This window comes from Corvus kubaryi, unplaced genomic scaffold, assembly GCF_017639235.1.
Source record: "Corvus kubaryi isolate FWS band 111438036 unplaced genomic scaffold, C.kubaryi_AGA036_p1.0 133, whole genome shotgun sequence".
NCBI classification, from domain to species: Eukaryota; Metazoa; Chordata; class Aves; order Passeriformes; family Corvidae; genus Corvus; species Corvus kubaryi.
The window spans coordinates 15,955,395-15,981,377 of record NW_024580667.1 but is presented as its reverse complement, the minus strand read 5'-3'; the positions used below and the strand labels follow the sequence as shown (position 1 = coordinate 15,981,377).

General features: G+C 41.2%; 1 protein-coding gene across 4 annotated transcripts in view; it reads right to left on the bottom strand.

Moving 5' to 3' along the window:
* ARHGAP6 (Rho GTPase activating protein 6) overlaps positions 1-25,983 on the bottom strand; it is a 314,963-nt gene that overhangs the window by 66,984 nt on the left and 221,996 nt on the right. Inside the window, exon 1 of one of the 4 annotated variants that reach the window (XM_042037815.1) lies at positions 25,438-25,526. The exons of 2 other annotated variants lie outside the window; for them this stretch is intronic. The gene's annotated coding sequence lies outside the window, so the exon portion shown is untranslated. Of the gene's footprint in view, positions 1-4,579; positions 4,716-25,437; positions 25,527-25,983 lie in introns of those variants that run through there. One more of the 4 variants, XM_042037805.1, reaches the window with a different exon arrangement.

Sequence of the window (25,983 nt, the reverse complement as noted above, 5' to 3'; positions counted from 1 at the left end):
GAGGAGAATTATTTTCCCTTCCATTGGTTAATTTACTGTACATTTTGAGAGGCTAGTACTATGTTTTTCTCAAGTGTTAAAACTTGTTCCTGCTTCATTGGGAATAACATGAACTCCGCAAGCTAATGGCAGCTGAACCAAAATCCAATACAATAGCTGCACAAGTATTATTTTTAGTGGCAAAGCTGCCTTAAATAGACCCCACTCCAAATACCAATGGAGAACACAAATGTGCTCCCAACAGCTCTCGGTGTTCAGCTGCTTGTGAAGGTGAACAAGGAACCACAGCCCACGATACAGTGAAGACTGGCACGTACTCTTTGAGTTTTCCTGTGCCACAGGTCAGGGAAAAGGGGGGCTCCGTCCTGAGGACAACTTTCGCTCAATATTGCAGGTTACAGTAATCCATTCATGCCCTGAGTGCCATCTATTCAAGCTATGTCCTTACTAAATGTAAAGCTTCCAATGAGATTCTGATTACGAAATAGTGCTCTTTCTCCTAAGCCTAATGAGATTAATGCTAAGCAAACACAACCATAAGGCTGAAACAGTATGTGAACTGTATTTAAACAATCGGAATGAAAAAAAATATTATCGTATGTCCTATCTGGATATATGATCCTGAAGTAGTACAAAATATCCTGCTGAAACAATAAGGATCTCTGCTAGCCCAGCACAAACGTTAAACATTTCCGCACCCAATTAGAAGTATCAATGTGACCACAGCCAATGCAGTGAACATTTAGGAGTGGCATCTATTTCTATTATGTTCCATATAAAAGAAAAAATTGCAACATTTTAGAGAGAAGAAAATTACCTACTGTTTGAAAGAGAGAATGCATGTGAAAGAGTACACATTGTCATTTCCAAGCCTGCAAAAATTGTATCTGCCTAAGTGTTGTACACAAAGCTAAAAATACATATTTGAGTACTTTAGTTTACTTCCTGGATTTTGAGATTTTAAGATTCATGCAGATTACATGATCTGACAAGGATACTGTCAGAATCTCATAATGAAGTTAAAATCAAATAATTCCATAACTGCGAGGACTAAGATTTGACTAATAGTAAAGTCTTTAACTCAATACAAAACCCTATTCTTATTGTTTCAAGTGGTTCACACCAGTATTTTCTATAAACTTGTACAACTGACAGAAAAAAAAATGAGGTCTGTTGCACACAAGAAAACCGTCATCTGACTACCTATATACCAGATCTGGCTGGAAAACAATTCTAGGGTGTTATTTTCTTCTTTTGGGGGAAGAGTGAGGCTGGGTGTGATTTATTTGATAGGTACAAAATGCAAGACATGTCTAAACATTTACATTTGGAAGGAGAGTGAGAGCTCTCAGTTACTCAGCTAAGACACAAAGGACTTGGGAAGAAGTCTGTACTACCCGACCTGGAGTGAGAGTTTGAACTAGGCTTTCACACAATCACAGAATCATTAAGGTTGGAAAAGGCCCCCGAGATCATCATGTCCAACCTTCGACTGGACACCACCATGTAAACTAAATCACAAGCACTATGTGCCATGCCCAGTCATTTCTTGAACAACTTCAAGGGACGGTGACTCCACCACCTCCCTGGGCAGCACATTCCAATGCTTAACAATCCTCTCAGTGACAAAATTTCTCAGTATGTCCAACCTGAACCTGCCAAGGCACAGCTTGAGAGTATGTCCTCTCCTATTGCTGGTTGCCTGGTAGAAGAGACCAACCTTCAGCTTGCTACAGCCTCCTTTCAGGTGGTTATAGACAGCAAGAAGATCCCCCTTGACCGTCCCCTTCTCAAGACTAAACAACCCCAGCTCCCTCAGCCATTCCTCATAGGACCTGTGCTCCAGGCCCTTCCTCAGCTCCACTGTCTTTCTCTGGACATGCTTCAGTATTTCAATGTCTTTATTGTGGTGAGGGGTCCAGAACTGGACACAGGACTTGAGGTGTGACCTCACCAGTGCCTAGTTCAGGGCAAGAATCACTTCCCTTGACCTACTGGCCACACTATTTCTGGTACAGGCCAGGATGCCATTGGCCTTCTTGGCCCCCTGGGCACTGCTGGCCTTGTGTTCAGCCACTGTCAACCAGCATCCCCAGGTCCTCTTCCACCAGGCCACTTTCCAGCCACTCTTCCCCCAGACTGGAGTGATGCATGGGGTTGTTGCGGCCAAAGTGCAGGACCCAGAACTTGGTCTTATTGAACCTCATGTTGTTGGGCTTGGCCCATGGATCCAGGTTTACCCCATCCCAGACAAATGCCCTAATCAGGAGGCAATTGCCTGTTGGGGCCTTCCCCCTGCCATGTAGCCCTGGGAGAGGGGCCCTGGGGGGAGGCACGAGGTTTCCCTGCCCCTGCTCAGCCTCGTTCCCCATTGGTTGTTTTGTGTTCCCCTGCGCGGGCAGGGACCCTCGGGTCCCGTGATTGAGCAGTTCCTCGGCAGATCCCGGCCATGTGGCTGGAGAAATAAACATCTCTGAAACATCTACCAAGAATCCATCCATATATATTTCTTTTCCACGGGCCTCATTGTCTGATAAGCGTGTTGCAGTATCGGCACTGTAACAATTGCCTACCCCAACATCTCCACACCTACTACACTGAACCTCAGTAGAGATCAACAGCTCCCTCCAGAGCCATCTGCAAACTCATTACATGAATGGCTACTCTCAGAGCTGACTTGGACACCTCTAACAGTGACTACCCACCGACTCTGTACTGTGACCATATGTGCTTCCTCATGCACATTCTCTTTTTCATAACCTGGCTGAGATAAAGGCTGAAAAAAGGTTGTAGGAGCCATGACTTAATATCACCAGACAGCAGTGCTGCAGTAAGTGACACAAGAGTTCTAGAAGACAGGGACAGGCGCATTTCAAACATGCAACAAGTAACCAATTAGCTTTTAAAGAACAGGAGTTTTCACTTCTTTTGCTACATAATCACTCTACACTTCAATTTTATCACTCTCACACACTATGTTCACATGTGCAAACACTACCCTGTGCTACACACTGGTGTCATGCAGCCTGGGACAAGTCTGTACCACTGAGTGGGTTACAGTGCTCTGCCAATGTCCTCTGGTTTATTGGGACCATGCTTCTTGCTTTGTTTGTTGGGGTTTTTATAAGATCTGGCATATCAAATTCCACCCACACTAGCATCTGTTTTGATGAATCTGTCTTTTTCCCAAAGACCCTGCAAAGACAATTCTCTCTGGAAAAGTTCAGAAAATACACAAAGTCTAATAACAAGGAAAAATACTGCGAGTACAAAGAGGTGGCTTTGCACTCCTTAGTAACATGAATACTTTTCATCCATGCAATTACTTTTCCTCTTCTTTCTATGCAATGAAGCACAATGTGATCCCTTTTTGCAAAGCACAGCACAGGACATTACTTTAGTTTATTGCAAACCACTATTTCGACATTTCTGAAAAAAAAATTACCATTTGCATACATGAGTCTGCTGATTTGCCATTAAGTTCAGTATCAAACAGTTTAAATATTTTTGAAAAACCACCTCAACTATACTGGAACTATACAAATGCTCTGAATGGGTATATAGCTATAGGTCAGACTGATGGATCTTTGTACATACCTGGAAAGATCACTAAAGAGCACCTTGAAGCTCATCATTATCTATTAACATGGAGGCTTGTTAAAAATGTGACTTTTAAAGTAAGAAATGTAAAATGGATCCACACAAATAAAAACACTCTGCTGCAACATCAATTTTCAGGAAAAAGGTATATTTTTCTAAACTGCCCTCCGAACTGAAGGACCCCAAGTTCAAGTTTTGTGCCCACCAGACATTCCACCACTTCTTTCTTTGTTTTTAAACAGCACATTTACTTTGGACAGAAAAGGGAAGAATAGCCATAAAGTTCCCACTGTTATGAAAAACAGAAACAATTGCTAGAGTTACAAGCACCTCACAGACCGAGCCAGAAGATGAACAGCTCTGGGTCTCTATTCTCCTGTATGCAGTTAACTCGAATTTAAAAATGCAACAGTAACAGTCATGGCCATAAAACCTGATGCTTACAGAAACTGTTGTTTGCCAAAACGAATCTATTCAGCAGCAGCTGTCATGCCATCAGCTTTCAAAACCTCTTTACCCTCAACATATTTTGCTCACAACTGCCTGGGTTACGTGCCCTTCATGCACAGAGCACACAAAAAAGGATAAACCTGTCACCACAAACTTCAAAGCAAACCACCTGACAAAGCCGCTCAAATTCAAATCAGCCTAATTACACACTTTGGTTTCCAAACATTAATGTCACTTCTCATTCCATAGTTTCATTACTCTCAGTCTTTGTGAAAAGAGGCACGGTCATGAAACTGATCAGGATACAAACACTATTTGAAGCTCTTAGATTGTTGATGGATTTCCAGAGCCTGATGGTTGGTAGTGTCAGCTTTTTTTCCCACTGAATAAAAGCTGTTCACTTCTCTTCAAACCCATCTAAAACCCAAAAACATTAAACCTGATGTCACCATGAACACCACATTCTGACAATGTTCTCCATCACACTTACCTCTATCCTATGACATACAAGGTTATTCAGTTTCCTTACCCATTTACTGAGCTCTCTTTTGTCTTCAGTGTTCTTTAGTACTTGATCAAACCAGGCTTGAATTAAGGACGCAGATCCAGATATGCCGTATCATAAAATAAATTAAGAATAATGTTGTTGATCTGAAGCTGTGTACGAAGCAGCTGAGAGTGAGCCCAGCTGGAGCAGTTGTGACTCCCAGGACACCTTTTCCTGCCAGACGTCATGAATCTTAAAGAGGAAAAATTATATTTTCCTCTTTCCACTTTGAAGCAAGCTGAGAGCCTGGCCCAAGGAAAAGCTCAGTCACACAGACAAGTTGTGACTGGGTTCCCTGCTTCTTACTCCAGAGATGTGCTGAGACAGTGCAAGGAGCTGTGAGAAAGGCACAGATCTACCCCCAAAAATCCTTCAACCTGGGGCTGTGCAAGCTCAGAACCAACTGCAATTGCCCAAACTCTCCCTCTAGCAAGAGCAGCCAAGAGTGTTGGACACAGCTGCTGTTGCACCTTAGAACACAGCAAGGAGCTCTCAGCAGCTTCTGTCTGACCTTCTCACATAGAGCTTTTTAAAAACACCTTTGAAAACTTACTCAGGCAGGCCAGCTATATTTATAACATAGTTTTGGCAACAGCAACACAGAGACTGAGCATTTTACATAGTCTGCTAGGGAAAAAAAAGTCCTTTATAAAGGTGCTGCTTCATAAAGCATGTCTGTCATGTTCACAGTCCCCATACAGAATGCTGTCATCTATACTGCGTGGGCAGGGAGCGTAGGAAATCTGTGAGAAACAAACAGTGAATCACCAATTATTCTGATGGCAGCTCTGCCCTATGTGGCTTTTCACCAAGTCATTCTTCAGAGTGACAAGTTTGTTTGTTGGCCAGCATGACCAATGTTTTGTGCACAGAACCATGGGCTGGAGTTCACAGCAATGGCAAGGGAGATTATGTAATGTAACTTTTTGGATTTTTGTCTCCCAAATATCTACCCAGATGCTTTGTCCACCTCTAAATCATCATGCTGAAGAGCTGCCCACATGCCAGGGTATGAGAGCCCCACCTCAGAAATTCACACAGTCCCTCCTGGGTTGACACCTTGGCCATTAGCCTGGTTCCTGGTAGCACCAAACTCGGACATTAGATGTCCCTAATTTTGGAACCTTATGAAAGCCCAGGGAAATCAACGCAGAAGCCTCAGCATTTTCAGTGCCTCTTAGATCCAACATCAAATCTTCAAATTATGCAGCTCCTCACCTCCATTTCCAGTCTCTTTCCATGGCACTGCCCAGGGCTGAGAGGTGCCAAGACCAGCTGGTGTGCTGCATACTAGGCATCACACCATACCACATTTCGCAGGCAAAAAACCCATCTTATCTGCAGAGAGAGCTGAGTAACCCCAGCAAAGTACTGCCACTGACTGTCAAAATACTGCAGCCAAAGAACAGTGTCCTGCTAGTCCTCTTGTAAATATGCTGCACATTTGTAGTCCTTGCAATCTTTCTTCAAAAACTAAGTTTCTTTAGCCCACATATCCCTTGTGCCAATATTTTTTGAGCTTCCTTAATGAGCAAAACTCTGCTGTTTATGTAACTGGAAATGGGGTTGAGCTCCTTCTTGAGCCTGGCTCACTCAAACCATGTGATGAATGTCACTGCACCACCGAAAGCCCTTCAGGCTCATTAGAAAGAACCTGGGGTATAAAACCCCCTGCAGAACAGCTTCCAGGAGACACAGAAGAGCTATTGTGAATAAAAACATACTGGATCTTTGCATTTCAATGAAAAGTAACTGAAAAACACTGATTAGTTTAGGGTTTCCTTCATTCTTTTTTTGAACTCTACCATGGAGCCTGAGAGATAGACTGAGCATCCAAAGTCATACAAGGTTATATGCTTTAGGTTCAGCTGAAACACCTCACTCAGAAGTAGAAATAAATAAGGGAAGTACAACAACCTCTATTAAATTTACACTTCATATGATCCTAAGACCTGTGAAAATAGAGAAGCAGTTCCAAGTTGCATATGCAAAAAAGGCACTTTAATTGTATCTCAGCTGTCTGGTCCGGTAACCACAAAACACCCATCTGCTCCAGAGACTCTCTGCCTGTGCCTGTGCTAAAAAGCAGAAAGCAAATAAAAACCAATTAAATATATTTAACTTCGGGGTTTCTATCTCTTGATTCTAAGTGTTATCCATCACCAGAAACTGATGACTCCAAAAGAGATGATGTAAGTATTCTGACAAGTTATATTAGACTCTAATAAAAGCCCATACATTGAGACAGATGAGGAAAGAACGTGCATTCCTCTTTCCAGAAAAGGGAAACATCATAGGGAGCTGCAGAGACTGAAAGGCTGATGGAGAGTAGAAAGGCCATCCTGGAGGAACCAAAGCTGGGTTTGCTCTAACATGCTGGTGCTGTAATCTCCAAGAAGAGTATGCTCTGTATTTTCTCAAAGACTTTTAAAAGCAGTCAAACACATTCAGAGTCATTGCAATATCCGGAAAACGCCACTTTACAGCTTTGCTTTTATAAAAATCACACAGCAGATTTTATCTTCATTGTAGCTCCAAAATCCAAGTGCAACAAGCAACATTCGATACAGCCCATTATGCCTCACCAGTCCTCGAGCCACAAGGACAAATTCCCACCTTTGGAGGTGTTTAGATATCTGACCTGCAGAAAGCAGAGCCTAGAGAGAACTACGGACTCAACTGATATTTTGGAAAATGCTGCACTAGATTTTAGAAAAGAAGAGGGGGTGCAGGAAGAGTCTTATCCCAGCATCCGAGGGAGCTGCAGGGCCAGGGAGAAGCTCACAGCAGCTCCCCAAATGTGCAACAACAGCTCCAAGTGCTGTTTCAGGAACCAAACTCAAGGAGCACAGGCCCTACTCCCAAAGCATTTGAAAAGACATGTCTCCATCCACAGTCTCCAAAGGAAAGACAAACATAAACAAACTCAGAGGCAGACTGAAAACCTATTTTTAGATAAATGAAGAGCACGAAAGCTTTCCAATGTCCTCTCCTTACCCTCCTTCTATTTCTTGTCTTCCCCTCCCCTTATTCCCTGTATGCTTTGGCTGGTGACTGTCAATGCTCTCTGCTCCTATTTAAAGTTTTTTGTGGCAATCTAGTAAGCATCCCCAAACCAATTTTAATATGTCTGTGTTAAGTGGCCATAACAGCTCCTCTTATCGACATTATTATTATTATGTAATATTATGTAATTAAAATACACATTAGTCAGCTCAAAGATCCACAAAAGCCTCTTCGAATTGTACCTTTCATTATTGATTGAGCAAAGTGTTTAGTGAAAAGAGAAGGAACCAAGAGTGTGGACTTTAAGAGCTGGTATGAAGCTCTTGCAGAAAAAAGGCATGCAGACACAGGAAGTTAAAGAGCTTTCACTGCAGTACCCTTGTAAAACCAAAAACTGCCTGCCAGGTTGTTTCCTGCTGAATCTTACACTGTTGCTGTACAAAGAACTCCCCATCCCACAGACCCATAACAGCACTGCATATTGCTTTTGAACTTTTATCAAACCCTACTCACATCAAAATATCACAACGCTTCAGCTTACTACCAAAGATTTCCAGTAACATATGGGTCTAGAGAGCAGATTAATTTTGAGCTTTACGGGGTCTAAAGAGTTCTTATCTGCATTATGCCCTTTAATGAGCCAAATACATCTGATATAACTCATTAAAATTATCTGATATAGCTTATTAATAATCACAAAGAATATTCAAGGGAAACTCAATCCAAATGCCTGTATTTTGAAATAAGAGGGATTATACACTTAAGTATCATTGCAATGCACTTCTAACAGGCTGTGGATGCATTTTAGTTGATTGCCTTAGACGTGCTCTTTGTTCTCCAGATCCCCAGGGATCTCCTACGGGAACTCCTGCACTAGGGGAGAGAGCCCACCTCATGCCAACCTCCTTCAGAAGTCACACTCACTTTAATATAATTACACGTGTACTCACGTAAGTGTCCAGCTCTTCAGAGAAGTCACACTGCCTTAGCTACAGTATGACAATTTTCAATAGTTGAAGTTGTTGCTATTTGTTCAGAAACAGAGCATGACAGAAAAAAAACGGATATAAATAAAACTCTTTAAGAGCTTTTACTCAGGTCTGAAGAATTCAACAGCTGCATCCCATTCAAAAAACAGAACAGAATAAATATCCTCAGCTACAAGAATGACTTTCCAGGGGCCAAGCTGAAAATTTGGTACATTTCTAAAAGAAGACATTGATTTTAAAGGCATTTGCAATTGCACATTTTGTGGCATTTTTACGAGTTAAAATATCTTTGCGGTATTTGGTATTTGCTTTAAAGCTTTATCTCCAGGAGGTATGTGAAAGTCTAGGCACATCCCATCATATGTATTCATGTAAGGAATACATAAAACTCCAGTTGTTGCAGAGAGAAGCCTGCAGGTTTGGAAAACGACAACCTGAGAACATCTTACACAAGAGATGTTTTGGTAAAGATAGGTACACCTAGCCAATAATGCTTGCAGTGGAAAACTGAGGGAATAATAAAGAATGAAGCATTTGTTAAATGTGTAACTTTGTGTTTATTATTCCACAGAAGGCTACTTCCTTTACACTTCTCCATTCAAACTCTCCACTGAATAAGCACTAAACCTGCTTTTCCTTTCTGACTTTTCACACAGCACAGAATTAATGAAAGCACATGCTACTGGTGTTATTAGTTTTATCATTATTATCCATAAATCACTCATTACAGAGTGAACTGGATCATCCTTCAGGAATCCCTGAAACACTGAAAGTTCACCCTTTCCATTTGACAGAGAAATTAAAGCCAAAAATAACAAAAGTGCAGGCTAATTATGGATGTTTCAAATGCTGACACATCAGCTGTGGGGCAGACCAGACCTACAGTGGGACTACGTTCAAAATATTGCCATCTCTAACTAGACATTCTAAGCACCACTTCCAACCAGCAGTGGGAAACAGGAACTTTTGGGGAAGCAATTAATTTCGTTTGGCTTGCAGAGATAAGGGCAAAACTCCAGAAATGCCTTTCTCCCCATTTCCTCCCATGAAGGGAAGGAGTGCAAAGTGGCCAGCTCAGAGGTATATGTTTACACTGTGGCTAAATAGCAAACATGTAGTGAATGAACTGAATTCTGCCATTAAATACCATTTTCCCTGGCTGCTGAGCACCACTAAGTTTCCTCTGAGCTCTGACCTTTGCTAGTAAGGCTGCAGATACATGATGAAGACGCTTATCAGTGGTCAAACTCCACAGCTGCTTGATAAAACATCGGGTTTGTGGAAAACTTGCCAGCAAGTTTCCCAAAGCTGAACATTTGTTCAGCCCCAGCCCCTCCCACAACCCTCTGAAAGAAGTGGCTCCGGCAGATCAGACTGCCACCACCTCCAGTGCACTGACCCATGCCAACAGAGCCCAAACCACACTTCACACAAAGCTGCAGACCTTGCAGTGTGCACAAAACACCTCACGGCTATAGTTCATGAATTTCATGCCCAACAGCAAAAATGTCAGCTGCAGATGAACCTGCCATTGCTTAGCTCGTTGTCTGCTGTAATTCCCCGAAGTGCAATTGCCATTTATAGCGATGGGGCTGGGTGGAGCATCCCTGGGAAGAAGGAGATCACAGGCTGCATTCTTCAGCTGCTGCGAGAGTCTCTTCCCCTAGGAACTGGGCATATGCTGTGCTATTACAAAACAAACAACAGTCAGCCACAATTTTCAATTATAACTACTACTGGCTTTCAACTAAATTGGTGCCAACCTCTAGAAGAATGGTTTCCAACAGCACAAAAATTCACCCTGAAAGTTGCCTCAATGAGTCCTGTTACTACGGATGTGAACTCCCACAAAAATGACCAGCAATACAGAGAATAAAACACCAGATGAAGAAATAATATACCCATCATGAGTTGCAATGCACTGTGGCTATGTAACTAACAGCAAGTACTAGAAACCAATATAAATCAATGGTGCTTTAAGCTTCCTTGCCATTTACTGTCTTCACTCAAAAAACCACCCATAGCCTTCAACAGGAAGAGAGTCAAAGCTCTCTCAAGTCCATTAGGGACCTGGCTGTTGCTAGTCTGTTCTACACAGGAGGCATTCAGGCTACCATGCACTGCACAGAGTAGCCTGCAACAGAGAAGTGCAAAGAGCAGAGAATCCACAGATTGCAATGACATAGTTAATACTGTCCTCCTCCCTCATCTTTTCCAATGGGCTAAAACTGCCTTCTATCTGAAAGCAAATCAGAAAACAATAGTACAAATACCATCCATAGTTCACACTTCCAAGAAGGCTCTGTTTAAAAGCAAATAATCTCCTAAATTGCTTTCCAAAAAAAGCTCCATTTTTTTCTGCTAGTTAATAATTACAAAAGAATTTTCTCAAATTTATTGATGGTGGGAAAGAGCACTGCAGTTAAACCGTTGTTTTCTTGTAAAGAACTAACGTTTTTTTCCAGATTTCCACAGAGATGTTCAGTGGAAAAATGCCCAGTATCCTAAAACATTTCTCTCTGGAAATCAATTTCACTCTTTCCTTCCCATATAGTCTTTTATGGATGGATAGAAAAGCACACAATAAAACAATAAGCAGCCTTTAGAAGCACATTGAAATCTTAATTTCTGATATCTGAAATGTCTGGCTGTAAGTTTATTACACAGTATTCCAAAACAATAAAAATTTTCTACCAGCCTAAAAAGTCTCAGATTGTTTTTTTAAATAGTTTCCTATCATTGCACCTGAACAGAATCAACAAATTCTGCTTGGGTTAGGTTTTTTATACAAATAGGTGCATAAAAGAGAGGGGTGAACTCCTTTATCTAAACCTTAAGCTCTAAGGTAAAAGACTAAGATGCCAACTATTAAAGCATGACTGCACATCTCAGGTTCTCATTTACTTTCCATTTTTCTGGTAATTACAGAAGTAATTCTAAGAATCATCCATCATCCTGATGAAGATATCTTTACAAAATGTGCCTACTTGTTTTTTCACTGTACCATGGGTGAGAGGATAAGCATCATTTCAGACATGCAAGATGAACAGTTTTTTTAAACCTTAGATTACCCAGACAAAAAGACTCTCGGAAAATTAGGAGAGAAAGAGGGCAGAGGGTGGTAGAACAAAGAGGGAAGAGGCACTGACCCAGCCTGTTTATCTCACTGGAGAAGAGAGCAGGAATACATTCCAGAATAGGCAATCATTTCAATCATAGCATCTCACACAACCGATTTAAGTTTGCCTCGCCCTTTGCAATAGGAACTGATACGTTTTAAGTGGTACTCAACTCAGCAATGCCAGCCAGTCATCCCACCACCTTGTTGCTGTCCCTGCATGAGACAAGAGGCTCCTGTCCAGGGGGAGAGCTGACAGAGGTAGGTCTGCAGCCACAGCTGTCCTTCCCCCTAAAAGCTCAGTGTCAGTGTCCTGCCCCCTGAAAGCGCTCACCTCCACCATTGGGACTCAGCCATGAGCTGAAGGGCCAGTCCTGAAGGCACACAGACAAACTCAGCTGGCACCACTTTAGGTTTTTAACTGTGTTACCCCATTTTTCTTCAATGTTTTTCTCCAGTCCTACTGCTCTGTGGTAACTACTCCCCCTCCTGCACTTCAGCCCTGCAGGACTACCACAAAAGGAAAACAACTGCTGTACAATACAAAGGCAAATGACAAACTAAGCAGCTCTTAACATCACAAAAGAATACAGCAATAAATCAGAGGGATGAGGAGGGAAAAGGGCTGTAATTTATCTTGTTTAATACCTCTCCTGTATTACAGCACATACAGTATTTCAGAAGCAGTATGATTTTAAAGATAATTACCCCTTGCAAACTGTATTCCCTTTTTACCCACCTGTGATGAACTATTTGAGGCAACTCTAGAGAATGGCAGTCCAAGTTTCATCCCACTGGCCAGGCTGGCCCCCGAGGGATGACTCTGTCCTGCTCCCTAACACTTCTGTCATCAAATAGCATAGCCTCTCAGCAGACAACTATCTTGCTGTATAACGTAGCCCTGGGCTGGCCATACTGACTCGTTCTAGACAACACCAGGGACTGCCTTTGCAACGCCTAAACCAAAAATAAAGTATATTAAAAAAATGTATTTGTCCTTATTAAAACATGATGCACAAAAAGCATTTGATAGTCTACTGATCTGTGTACCTACAGCTGCTTTGATTTATATTATGCTGGTATAAAATCAGCAAATGCTTGAAATAAATACAGGACTCTTTTTTTTTTTTGTAACAAAATGCTTGAAAGGTCACTTAGTAGTACACTGCTGTTGAAGAAAACATTATTAATCAGGATGTTACCTCATGTTTTTATTTGAGTATCTTGTTTCATAATTTAGGATCCACATTTTGAATGTAAAAAATTATACTGAGTGTTTGTTTCCCACTGACCTTACCACCAGATTTGCTCATTCCAGTTTGAATTAATAAGGCTATTAAATCACTCGGCATTTGTCCTCATGTAAACACAGTCACAATCTGCTGCTTCACTCTTGGTCACTTTACACGCTTCCTCACAGACTTTTCTTTGTATAAAAGGCATCCTCTGTATAAAGACATACCTTCTGGAGAGAAGATAAACTCCAAACTGCAAAATTTACCTTGCCAATAGTACTGAGTTGCTATCTAACGCCAAGGATGCAGAATTTATTGGCTCTGCTGACAGCCACCATGGATTTTAAAACTCCACAAGCCAAAAAACATTCATCTAAGCCATCATGTGGGTTTTGTGCTGTGCTGGATCTAGATCTGTTTTCTAAATCTTGGACTCTGCCTCACCAGTAAGACAACCCCAGGGAAACCAGTGCAAAACACAGATACAGCTGGAGCCCTGCAGAAGCTGTAAGGATTCAACATAAAATGTGGAAGCAGATATATGTGTGTGTCTGCATTACAGATACAGGTATGCATGCATCATCAGTTTAAGAGGAAAACACCTTACATTTAGAGGAATTCATTGACAAAATAGTAATAACAGAGTGAGAACACTCAGTTGTTCCAGGTTAAGAAGCAGGAAAAAAAGGCTACTGCAAGGAGGAAGACCTTGTAGCGTTCTCCTACACTCCCAGTTTCCCACCCAGACTGAGCTACGGTATGCCTCTAGGTGTGCTTGGGCAGTCTACAAAATTCTGACTGTGCCCTACTAATGCACTAGCAAACACATCTGAAACAACAACAAAAACCCCACCTATTGAAACTTGTAACATGCTGTAACAAGTTATTACCTGTTTTAGTTGCCTATATATTTAACAAGTTCCCATACAAAGGTACCAACAGGGCCTGAGCATAAAGAAAGCCATGCAGGTTACCTGGTCTTTTGTAAGATAAGAGTGTTTTCCAGTGGGTTAAGAGCTAACCTCACCTTGTTTATTCTACTGTGAAAGTGAATAGTCCTGACTGTTCTGTTTGTATGGCATCATGCTCTGAGTATTCTGGAGGTTTCTAAGTGCTGGTAGAGAGAGTCCCCACTGTCCCCAAAGGAGTTTGGAGAGGCCCAGAGAAGGTGGCTTTAGTCATTGATTGTCACAGCAGAGAGCAAGCACAGCTTCACGTACATCAATAACAGAAGCTTGTATTTTATAAATATTCATCAGAAAGTGTGCGACCCTCAGGGTTGTCCCTACACTTAGGGACACCCACCATAGTGCCTGCTCAGGCAGTGCTGATGGAGAAGCTGCAGGGTCTTACCAAGGCTTCCATCTCATCCACCCACCTGGGTTTCTTTGCAGGAAGGGGCTGGTGTGCAGCCAGACCATGCCCCAGGACCCATGCAAGTGAGCCAAGCTGTGACCTTGCTCTGCTGTACAGCTGCAGCCTCCAGCAGCTCTGCAAGCACAGGGACAAGACACAGATCTCCACAGCCAAGGAGCTTGTACATGACCAACCTTATGCAGCTGAAAGGTGACAACGCATCAACAGCAATGCAATTATTATCTGTGTTAGCACTGTTAACTTGCAGCTATGGAAAGACACCATGCACTAACTCCTGAACGTGACCAAAGTCAAAATGAATGTATTTGCAAAGCGTTTTGCCAGTCAGAGGGAACACAGATGACTGACTGCCTTAGCTCTACCATCTGCTAAGCTTCAGCAGCCCTGTGATGCTCCCAATACCGTGTGGCTTATCACTGCTGATACGGTCAACCAAAAGGTTCCCTCACTCAGGGCTAAAGTGCTGTGTTGTTGTACTGGAGAAAACCACAAACCCATAACCAAAGACTGAAATGTATATTCGTAAACTACACATGTCTGGGCTCGTGCCCTGGCAGTGACCCAGCTGGCAGGGAACAGCTTTAATCCACACTATAAAACTGCCTCCCTTTGCAGAGTGGCCACGTCCAAATGGTCTATCAAAAATTATTCCTGGCCTATCTATGCTCACTCTATACACCAACAGCCCAGATCGAGTCCCAGCACCAGAGGAAGCTCTCTGACATGGTTCAACCTCTGCGCAGGCATGGCCCAAGAGAGCAGGGCAGGAGGCAGAAAGACAGGAATGGCATTGAGGTCTCTCTAAGAAAGTTACTCATGCTCTGCAACCAAGCGAGAAGACATGAAGCAGTACTGTCAAGGGTAAAGCAAGGGGGCAGAGAGAAGCATCTTCTTGGGTTAATTCTGCTTTCATGGTTGTAATAGAGTTGTGCTGTCTATTGCCTCACCTTCAGAACGCATATGAAAAAGAGAAAGAGGCTCTGGCCTGTGACTGAGCGGGCCAATTCTTTAAACCTGCACAAAAAAGGTATTACTACATTTTATGGTGTATTTTTGCCTAAGCTTTGTGAAATACTCATGTAAGAGTGAACTTGTGTGTATATGACAGAGTTTTAACTCACAACAAAAACAACCGACATTTATCATTAATATCTTAACATTAAATAAAATTAACATTTTACCCACAATAGGACAGTCTTTCCAAGGTATTCTCAGTCCTACTGATAGGGTCAAGCTCCTCTCAAACTGGCTCCAAGCTTCACCTAACCTTCAGTAGATTAAGGTCAAATGTCAGAAGATTCAAGGTACCACAAGTCAGGCTGATTTATACATTTGTTACCATTCAATGCTGTTTTCTTACAAAGCAGACACTGGGACTGCTTCTCTGAAATTACATGTACACTTCAACTAACAAAGCTGAAGCTACCAGAGCGATTTACAGACAGTAGAAAACACTTTTACCTACTCGCCAGCACACACCAGTCAGTGGAATCACATGTCCAAGCAGTTACACACAAGATGACTTGGTTCTTTTCAGTGACAGCCAAACCAGTAAATCTCTGAAAATGCAAAGGATAGTTCTCCTTTGGCCACTCTGTTGTATTTGACTTGCAACAAATTTGGCTGTTGGCAGTCCTTAGCTCTGCGAGAGCATGGTAACAGTGCCATCTTCATTGCATATTTTAAACCAGATTTATCAGCTCAGTATATTTTTCTATTTTCACTCCTGCACAATTCTTCTGATTCCAGAACAAAAACAAAACAAAAAAACCATGAAGGACTAGTTCTGACACAATGGGTTCTCTGATGGCTGCAGTAACCCAGTTACTAAGGAGATTCCACTGTCTCCAAGCCCCTCTCTCCTGGTTCTTCTGGGACAAGAGAACAGTTTGACATTTTCCTCAACTTTGGAAAGGCACATGAAAAAAAGGAGACCTATAATCTACCAATTTATTTTCCTACCTTGAGAAGGCTAAGAAGGAGCTGTTGCAGCCTGTTTAATCTTTTTCCTTTAGCCCAGAGAAAATGATCTTTCCAAAGGAAAGGAGCTATTCCCCTCACTCTTTGGCAGAAGGTGAACCCATTACTCCTTGAAAAGCAATAGCAGAAGGGATATTCTCATCTCCAAAATAAAACACTAACAGGGTGTGTATAAGTTGGGCAGAGCAGAAAGTTCAGGCTGCATAAGGATTTTCGATAGAGGTTGGCTCTGCCAGCAAAAAAAGGTACTTGTCATTTTCCATTCAGTTAATGCTGAGCATTTTTCATTCCGTTTTACCTCAGCCAATGACTATCCAACCAAACTACTGTTCATCTCCTCCTCCTACTTAATGCAGAACATTAACACTAGCTTCTAATTAAAGAATTCTCACAGGAGATGGAAATTTTATACCACAGAAAATATTTGGGTTGATTTACACTACTGTTGCATTTTATTTTTCATTGTGTGAAAAAACATCTGTAATCTACTGCGCCTTACTCAGCATTTATACCATGTTCTTCCTTGTTGAGACCTTAATAACGTTAATAATATAATAAACTTGAAAACATCACTTAAAAATTTAGTGTATTAGCCTAACTTTCATCACCATAAAAACCCTGAATCTTTTTGTCCTGAAACGTCACATCAGAACAGCAGAAACACTATGTCTGGCTTGCAAAATACATACCTAAATACCTGAGCAGCCAGGAACTTTATACATCAAAATTGAAATTTTGTTTCCTGAAATTATTTCTGAATATTATCAAACCACACTGTTAAGCTTATTTTCATGACCTGATATAGCACTACTAGCACAGAACATGACCTAAATTGGCTTATTGCAAGAAAAGCAAAATACCTTACTTCTCTTCAACTCCCAGCTGTGACAATGTAAATGATGAATGACCTCAAAGCCTTATTTGTAAAGGCATGAAGTCATTAAGTGCTGGGAAATGGAAAGCCCTTCCAAATGTGATCCAAAATGCAGGAATTCACCCGTCCACTCCTCTCCTCCTCTTCACTGGGGAGAGCAAGGATGTTCCCTGTAGGGAGATCTGGGTGCTCACTCTCTGGGTAAGGCATGGGTGACAGTTCTGCGATCGCTTAAAACTATGTGCAAATAGACACTAATCCTTCTCCTCCAATACTGAATCTTGAAGCTGTGAAATCTTTTTGCTGGAAACCTATTATTTCTTAAAACTATGAGAGTGGGACAAATTCCTGCTGTGGAAATATCAACTCCACCCAGATTCTTAGCTCTGCTCATGGCAGCACACTGAAGGCATGACCTCCTTAACTTTGATGCACACTTCTGAATAGAGGTCACTTCAGCTAATACTTTTAGCAAGACAAATGCACCACACCATTATAATAATAAACGATATGAGAATTTGGCACAAAATGCTATGATCTGTGAACTAAGCTACATTAAGATAGATAAAGCAGCCACGAAAAGGAGAAAAAAAATTTAACTGTAGCGAGGGAGTGGTCTTCAAGGCAGCTCTTAAGTAAATATTTTTATCAATTTTTTTTTAAAGTCTTCTGTGAGGTTTCGCAAAGAAAAAAATCCTAAACCCAACCCCCAAAAAATCTTGAGAGCAAAAACTCGACACAGAAAGTAGGGATCATGCACAGATATCAAATATTTTTGCAGATTCTCCATTTGCTAAAGTTTATTGTTGTTTTTTTTAAGGCTATGACTGCTCCCACATTCCTGTCTCAGAATCTACTAAAGCTGTGCTGTTGGCAAGTATTGCTACATTACTTTTAAATGACATTTAGTCCTTTTGCTCTTGGTACTCATGAACAGGGCTTCAAAATTAAAGGGAACTGCCCTCAGAGATTGCAAAAACAATGGAGACCAAAACCAAAAAAAGTTCAAACATTTGCATTCTATCTTAAGAAAAATTCCAAATTCCAATTTTATCACCAGTTTGCTGTTCTCACTAAATCCTTAATAATAAATGAACAAAGTTTCCAAATTGACTGCAGAAAATTTGTCCTTGATATCTACATATTTTTATTTTAATATTGTTGATATCTACATATTTTATTTTCATTCAGATGCTAATATACGAGCATTGTTTTCTTCTGATATAATGATAAGCAAAGCAGTATTTTTTACCCCTCTTGTTACAAATACTAAAACTTGAGAAAGACATCGGGATGAATGTTGATCACTTGCCTCCTCAGTGCAACATTTGCTACACCAGTGGGTAACAGAGTCCCATTGTGACTACAACAGCAATTCACTAAGCTTCACAGTGAATACTCTTCTTACTTTCTGATGCAGTATCAACCATACCTATGCAAAACTATAAAGTGAAAATTCCAAACGAAAGAATAAAGCTGGTACAGTAAGCGCTCTGACAGGATTTTAGCAGACCTCTTGGGAATGAATGCCTTGCCTCATCGATGAGACAGTGCCACTGGCTGAGGAAGGTAGAAGCCCTGGTGCTGAGAGCTGCCGTGGTGCAGGGAAGGACCCCGTCAGATCAAGGACCCTTCTAAACCCCCAGGATTGCTCATGCCAGGAAGTGCAGAGGTTCAGGGAGATGGAGGAGAGCAACAGCACACCAGCACACAGACACACCCCGGGGGTGCAGGAGAGTGTTAACACCGAGACACCCACCTTGGTCTCAGAGGTAGCACATGGCATTTACCAGCCCTATGCTATCACTGCTTTCAGAAGACTCCCCTACTTCCCATTAACAGCACAGGGTAAAGATTAGTACTGCAAATGCAAACTTGCTCTCCTGATACCTGGAATGGCATGATATGACAGAATTGGCAGCCATTCCAAGCCAAAGAGCAAGATTTCTTTTCCAAACTCCTGCAATCTTTTTAATCTTTCCATAGAAATGAAGCAGAGATAGCAACGCTGTTTTGACTGCAAATGCTTCATGTAAAAATAAACTCCTAAAGACTTCAGACAGAAGGCAAATTTGCCAGTCAGCAAAACATTTGAGTACATGCTTAGTTTGAGAAGTTTTGCTATCTGTTGTATGCAATTATTCTCTTGGATCACAGATGCGGGCTGGGTTTTGTAAGGCTGAGCTATTTTGCAAATCATCTCACTTATCCTACCATCCTTTGACCTAAAGAGGTACTCACTGTGTTGACTATAGTGAGGTACAAGACAATTGCCTTATATGTTTAACTGGCAGATGAGAAAGCTCATGCTTGAAAAATCCTACCCTTAGTGGCCGACCAGTTAATCAGTGAGACAAATTCATCACAGCTCCATCTGTTATATGAACTCAAAGACTGCCAGCAAGACCCAGGCCAAAAGCTATGTTACTTTAGAGAAATTTTACTTCGTAACACCAAGGTAAACAAAATACATCTTACAGTTTCCTTTCCCAGCTACCACCATCCAACACAACCTAGTTTTATCAATTTCAGCTACAATGTAAAGTATTTTCATCCTTCTGACACAGTCGTTCTCTTTAAAATACCTGGCAGCAGGAAGGCAGTGATTCATTGAGTTACATCAGTATCAAACAACTTCCAGTGATATAAAACCAGAGCACAGCAAAGTGAACCTGACTCACTGGATCTTCAGACAGAGACAATCCATTTTAAAACAAGTTTGGAAGATGAAAACAGACCAACTATAAGGAATATCTTCAAGTGTCAGTCCTGGTTTATCAGTCCAGAAATTGTTTTGAACATGGTAGTTTACATGGTAAATTCAATTCTGGGTTTGTTGTATTTTATGACAAAGGAATTTGCCTAAAAATGGGAGATGTTCATGCATTTGTATTCAGGTAACTCCATATTCATAAAAGTCCATTATATCCTTTAAATGAAACAAACAAACAAAAAAACCCCAGAAACAAAAATCAATTTCAGGGAGCTTTTTTTGCCTGTACCTAATCGAAGTTCAGAAGTGTTGAGTATTTGGAAAAGGTTATCTGCGTAAGAGAAAACTTGATCATTACATTACGAAAAGAAAATTGCAGATTTTGGAAACTATGATATCTGGGGTTTTTTTCCTGCTTTAGTGTTTTAGCTAGTACAAAAATATTTCCCATTCCTCTAAGACCAGATGGCTTTAAGTTTTAGCCTTGTGGACTGCAGCAGCAAAGCTGAAACAGAACTGGAAACACAGAATTTTCATTCTGATGAAATTGTAACAGTTTAAAAGTGTAATTTCAGTTCATGAGACCTGTAACAAAACATTCAAAATGTGTTACAGCAGGAGGCTCTGCTCTCTGGAGGAAAAAGAGAGAAAAAAGTTTATCAGAATGCCTTGTCAGCCTTTTCACCTAGCAAATTCAGGATTTCTGAAAGGTTATGACACTGGCCCAGCGTCTCCATGTAGGCAACTCTAAACCAGAAATTTCAGGCTTCCAGACTCACCTGAAAAGTCATTCTAGAATAAGACCTTGTCATTTTAAGATCTGCATCTTTGAATTGCCAGAAATTAATCAAACTTTGTAAGTTTTGTCACAAAAAGTCTGAGACTTTTTTTCATGGAATTATTTTACTTAAATTGTTCCGTCTTCTTGTAGTGCTGTTCAGCACTCAAGGATACTGAAAACCTTCTCTAGAAAATGATGCCATCATAGGTGTTACAACTGATTCAGAGCGTAGCAGCATGATCAACACAAAGCTTGGCTTTGCCATCTGTTCTCAGGCAAGGAAAAACGCTAAGCTAACATACCTAAGGGCAGATTACTCCTGCAGTAGTGCTTACATTTGTTACACAAAAACCCAAGTGCCAAGCATATAAAAGTTCTGTGTCAAGACACCTGAAAAATAAACGCTTAAGAACCCTCATGGACACACGTAAGTTAGAAGAAAGCAAAAGAAATTTCTTTCCTGCATGCTCCATAGCTTGGATTCAAACATGAGGAAACAAAATGCATGGGGTCATATGCCACATGGACAGGTATGACTCTGCATTGCGGAGTTCAGACGCTTTCCTCTTAAACATCTCACAACAGTAAGCATCTGGCATGCTTCTTCTGTTTTCATAGAATCATGAACTGGTTTGGGTTGGAAGGAACCTTAAAGATTACCTAGTTCCAGCCCATGGGCAGGAACACCTTCCACTAGACCAGATTGCCACACCCAACCTGGCTGTGAACAGCCAGGGATGTTTCAGGGATGGGACATCCACAGCTTCTCCAAACTAGCTTCTCTGGTTCAGAGCTTCACCACCCTTAAAGTAAAGGATTTCTTCCCAATATCTAATTTAAACCTACTCTCTTTTAGTTTAAAGCCATTACCCCTTGTCCTGTCACTATTATGCTTCTATTATACCATCCTGCCAATTGAAGAAGAGAGTAGATTAATAAAATAATAAGATCCCCATTCTGGGGAATATAATAGTGTTCTTTTTTGGTTTGAAAAGATGAAGACCACCAAATCACAGGGAAGACAAAATGTGGTCCAAGACCTTTTATTATATAGTCTGGACAGCATAAAAGGCACCATCCTCAAGAGTCGCTACCTGCCACTGGAGTATACACGCTAAATTTACAGCAAGAACACAATAAAATTGGTATCTTTCTCCAGCTCTGCATTCAGTCATTGGCAAAGATTCAACAGGAGCTGGCTACACTGCCAACCAATATCCACAGATGCAGAGCCTACCACCTCTCCAACACAGACTCATCATGGTCCTCCAACAGCAGCTGATGTAAATCCCAGGCTGTATCAGTCCCCCAGCAGCAGCCAAGCCTGCCAACCCAGCTCAATCTGCACAGCTGCAGGTGGGTAAACAATCAAATCTGCCCCAGCAGCCTCAGTACCCTGTACATCCCAGCCAACCCATGTGGCCCCAATGGCAGGAGAATCCCCACCCGGCCAGGTATCCCATGAACCCACCATCCTGTCTGCTCCTGGACACACAGCTGGAGCCACGGCAGTCCACCAATAAGAAAAAGCAAGAAGCAGCAATAACAAAGCTTCTCCTTCATACCTGCCTCCCCTCAGGCAAAGAGTGTGATAGTTAAATCACTCTCTCAATCTCTGTGCAGTCACACTCTTGTCAGGTCGGGATTGGTTTACATCAGTTTAGCTTCTGCCAGATTGGAGCAAAAGATAAAATTTTAACAAATTTGTAATTAAGCCAGATATCTGATCTGACAGTCCTCTCTCTCTCTGTGGAGCTGTGATATCAATACAGCCTTGAGTCTGTCCTGTCAAAGTTCATTAAGTTACATGGAATATCAGAGGAAGAAATGTGTATTAACAAACCGTGCAATGCTGTACAAAGGGAAGAGTATACTTTGCAGGACCTTGCATCCTACAGGAAAATATAAACAGAAACATCATGGCCTTTGCAACAGAGAGTTAATAACATGTCCTGTTATGTTTAAAAGAAACCAAGCATGCAATATAGTACATGCTCACTAAGTGATTCAGAAGGCATGAAGATTATAGGAGCTTCTTTTAACAGTGCAACAAGCTTACACAATTTTTAGCTCACTGCTTTTCTCCCCATTTCATACTTTAAGCTCACTGATGTTTTTACTCATAAAAAGGCCAAAGAATTTCATTCCTTCAGTATCTTTGAACTCATTTCTTATCACCACTAGAAGAGAGACAAAACACAAACCCCATCACCACTGCACGAGAGCTCTCTGTAAGGCTGGTTTTAATTTCTTTTTTTTCCTTCTCCTTCAGGATTAAAGATCAGGAAACCAGAAAAAAAAAAAAAAGCTGAAGCATTTCAAGCATTTTCACTTGCTCTCAGAAATCAATCCATCTCCTGTAGTCAGCAGTGCATACCTCCAGTAACCCTCCTCCTCAGGGAGCACTCTAACTGAAAAAAACAAAAGTGTGTAAAAAGCATAGAATAAAAATACTTTCAGGAAAAAAAAACTAAAACCAACCAATCAACCAACCAAAAAACAAACAAACAAAACCCCCAACCAACAATTCTTTTATTGAACTTTGGATTTAAAACATGAGCTTGAGGTGTTACACTTTGTACCGAAAACAGCACAGTGATTGAACTGAACACACTATCCTGAAAATTGGTCACACTGGGGTTTGAAAAGCTACAATAATATACCAAATTATAAAGACTATCTGATAACTTTAATCTGAAAAAATTACTTAAAATACAGAAATATATAATCCACACCATGTATGCATATTAGACAGCAAGAATCTGACACTGCCACAAAGTATCCTACACTTCTAATAAAAACATAGAGAATTAAATCTCCATGGACTCTTTCTAGTTTTGTTTTTGCAAATTATCCAAGAACACAAGGCCATACTCATTCTCTTACTAATGAGGAAAGAAAAAAACCTTTTTTTCTGAGAGAACTGAACTTAATAAAAAACATATTATTAAAATCACTAGCTTCATGTCAAAAGAGAGCCTTAATAATTTATATTTCTGTAAATAGGCACACTCACACAGGGACTTATTAACTATAATACCCTTTAATTAGGCTTATAATATAGAAGTTAGTACTATTCAAGTCACAGTGCCAATTCACAGGCTATACCAGCATCCTCAACAGACACAGCTAAGGGAATGGCAGGAGAGAGGTATTTGCTACCAGTGCAGTGAGGACTATCACTGTGCTGGCACGCTGGGAGAGGATTTCTGCCACACTTGTCAGAATTCACTTTCTTAAAGAGCCATAAAAACAATGAAAGTGTCTTCAATCTTTTCAGTAAAAAAGATCTTGTGGAAGTCAGTGCCACACTGCTGTCGGCCTGCTTTGACAGTAGAAGTGCTGCTGGAGCTCTCTTGGAGAAAGGCAGCAGAGCTGGAGATGGGACAGCAGAGATTCAGCCACCAGTGGTGAGCATTGGCTGCTAAGAAATCCCCCAAATGTGTCCTAGCAGTGAGCACAGGCTGAGCCCGCAGGAGGTACACCCAGGCACAGGCTCACAGCTTTGCTGCTGCTCACTGCACACTCACACCCCCACAGATGCCCACTGAGCCTTGCAGAGACTGTATTTCCAGTCCCTTAAACATCTCTGTGCTTTTGCTTTATTCAACAGGAACAAAACCACCCAAAAATGACAGGGTTCACCTGGAGTAGCTGCCTCCATGTCAAACCTGTGTTGCTGGCAGCAGCGTCAACAGAAGCCACCTACACCGCCTGGCTTTAGGTCCAGGCACCAAACTCTGACCCTCTTCAGCATCACTGACAAAACTTCAAGGCATAATCTCTTCTGCTCTCATCTCCTTTATGCATGATGCTGAAGATTAGTTCTTATTAGCTTAACTGTCAGGGCAGCATCTCCTGAAGCCAAAAGAAAGTCATATTTCTACTACCAAATCCACTTTTCATCCAAAATATTCTGTATTTTTAGAATGCATGGCCAATTAAAAAAAAAAATTTTACTCTTTTTTTCTGTTTTAAAAAACAAAGAAATGTGAGAATAACAGCAACCACCTAGAGAGAGAAGGAGGGGAAAAGCTTTACTTGACTTCAAACCAACTGTTTGCTTTTCCAAACAAAGTGAAACCTAACCTTTACATTGTGCTGCCCATACACAGAGACTTTCATTCTACATAATGGCAATGTCCCCCTGCATGGATGCTCGCTCAAAAAAGTGTAAATGGTATCAAACATTTCAAAATAATGGTATGACAAGTGTTCTTATTTAAAAAGAAAGGACCATATACACTATACCAGACATTTTGCAGAACCCCATTATTAGATAATTCTTTAGTGTCCATTCCAGCCCTAGGAAGCTACACACAGCTCATCTCAAAGTCCTACAGAGAAGAAGTATGGACAGCTGGAAAGGAGCTATTGCAGCACTGGGGATCATGCACTTCAATTCATCTCTAACTTCACCGCACAGGACTGCCCCACCATGTAACACAACACAAACAGAAGAGTTTAAACCTCTACTTGCCTGCCTTGAACTGGTCCTGTATCTGCCTCTGGATCTCAAAGAGCAGCTTACAGCAATGGATGTTTACACACAAAACACAGGAGGCGCAGTTCACAAGAAGAGAAATGCAGCAGCAATGGGGGAAGAAAAACCTCCTTTCCAAGAGATTACTCAGAAAAAAAAATTAAAGAAGGCAAAAACAGAGGAAGACAATTAAAAAAAGATGAGAACAGTATTGGTGGGGGGAATGGTAACAATAAGCAGTATTGGACAGACAAAACTTTAATATTGATTAAAAGGTTACTAACCTTACAGCACAAGCAGAAGCAAGAACACCGAATTCAAGTGGAAAACGTTCAGCCTTGTTTGTTCTTAAAGCTAATTTGCAAGTTAAGACCGGACTGAATGCCTTCATTTGTTTCTGAGAACCAAAGTGAGACTTTTAGAGAAATGAGAATCAGGAACTGGTATCAGAAAAAGGAAGATAAAAAAATAGTTCATTTGAATGAGACTAGAAAAAAACAGAGGCAACAGCCCTCTGCATGTAGGCCAGTGGATCTGAACGGCAACCAAAATCTTACATTATCAACATTTTGAGGGATCTGTGCATCTTCTTACCTATTGGCTTACCATGAGAAGACTTTCAAGGTCACAAAGGACAGCTCAGAGCCACAATCCACTGGGAAGCCCACTGGCACATTAACCATTTGTAAACACAAGAAATGCATATCTCTGAGTCCATGCTTCTGAAAACCTGTCTCCTAAGACAGAAACTTCGCAAGAGGAAGTCAACTCTCAGTTACATGTCCATGTTATTACCACCTTGCAATGACTTATAACTGTCATCTATGATT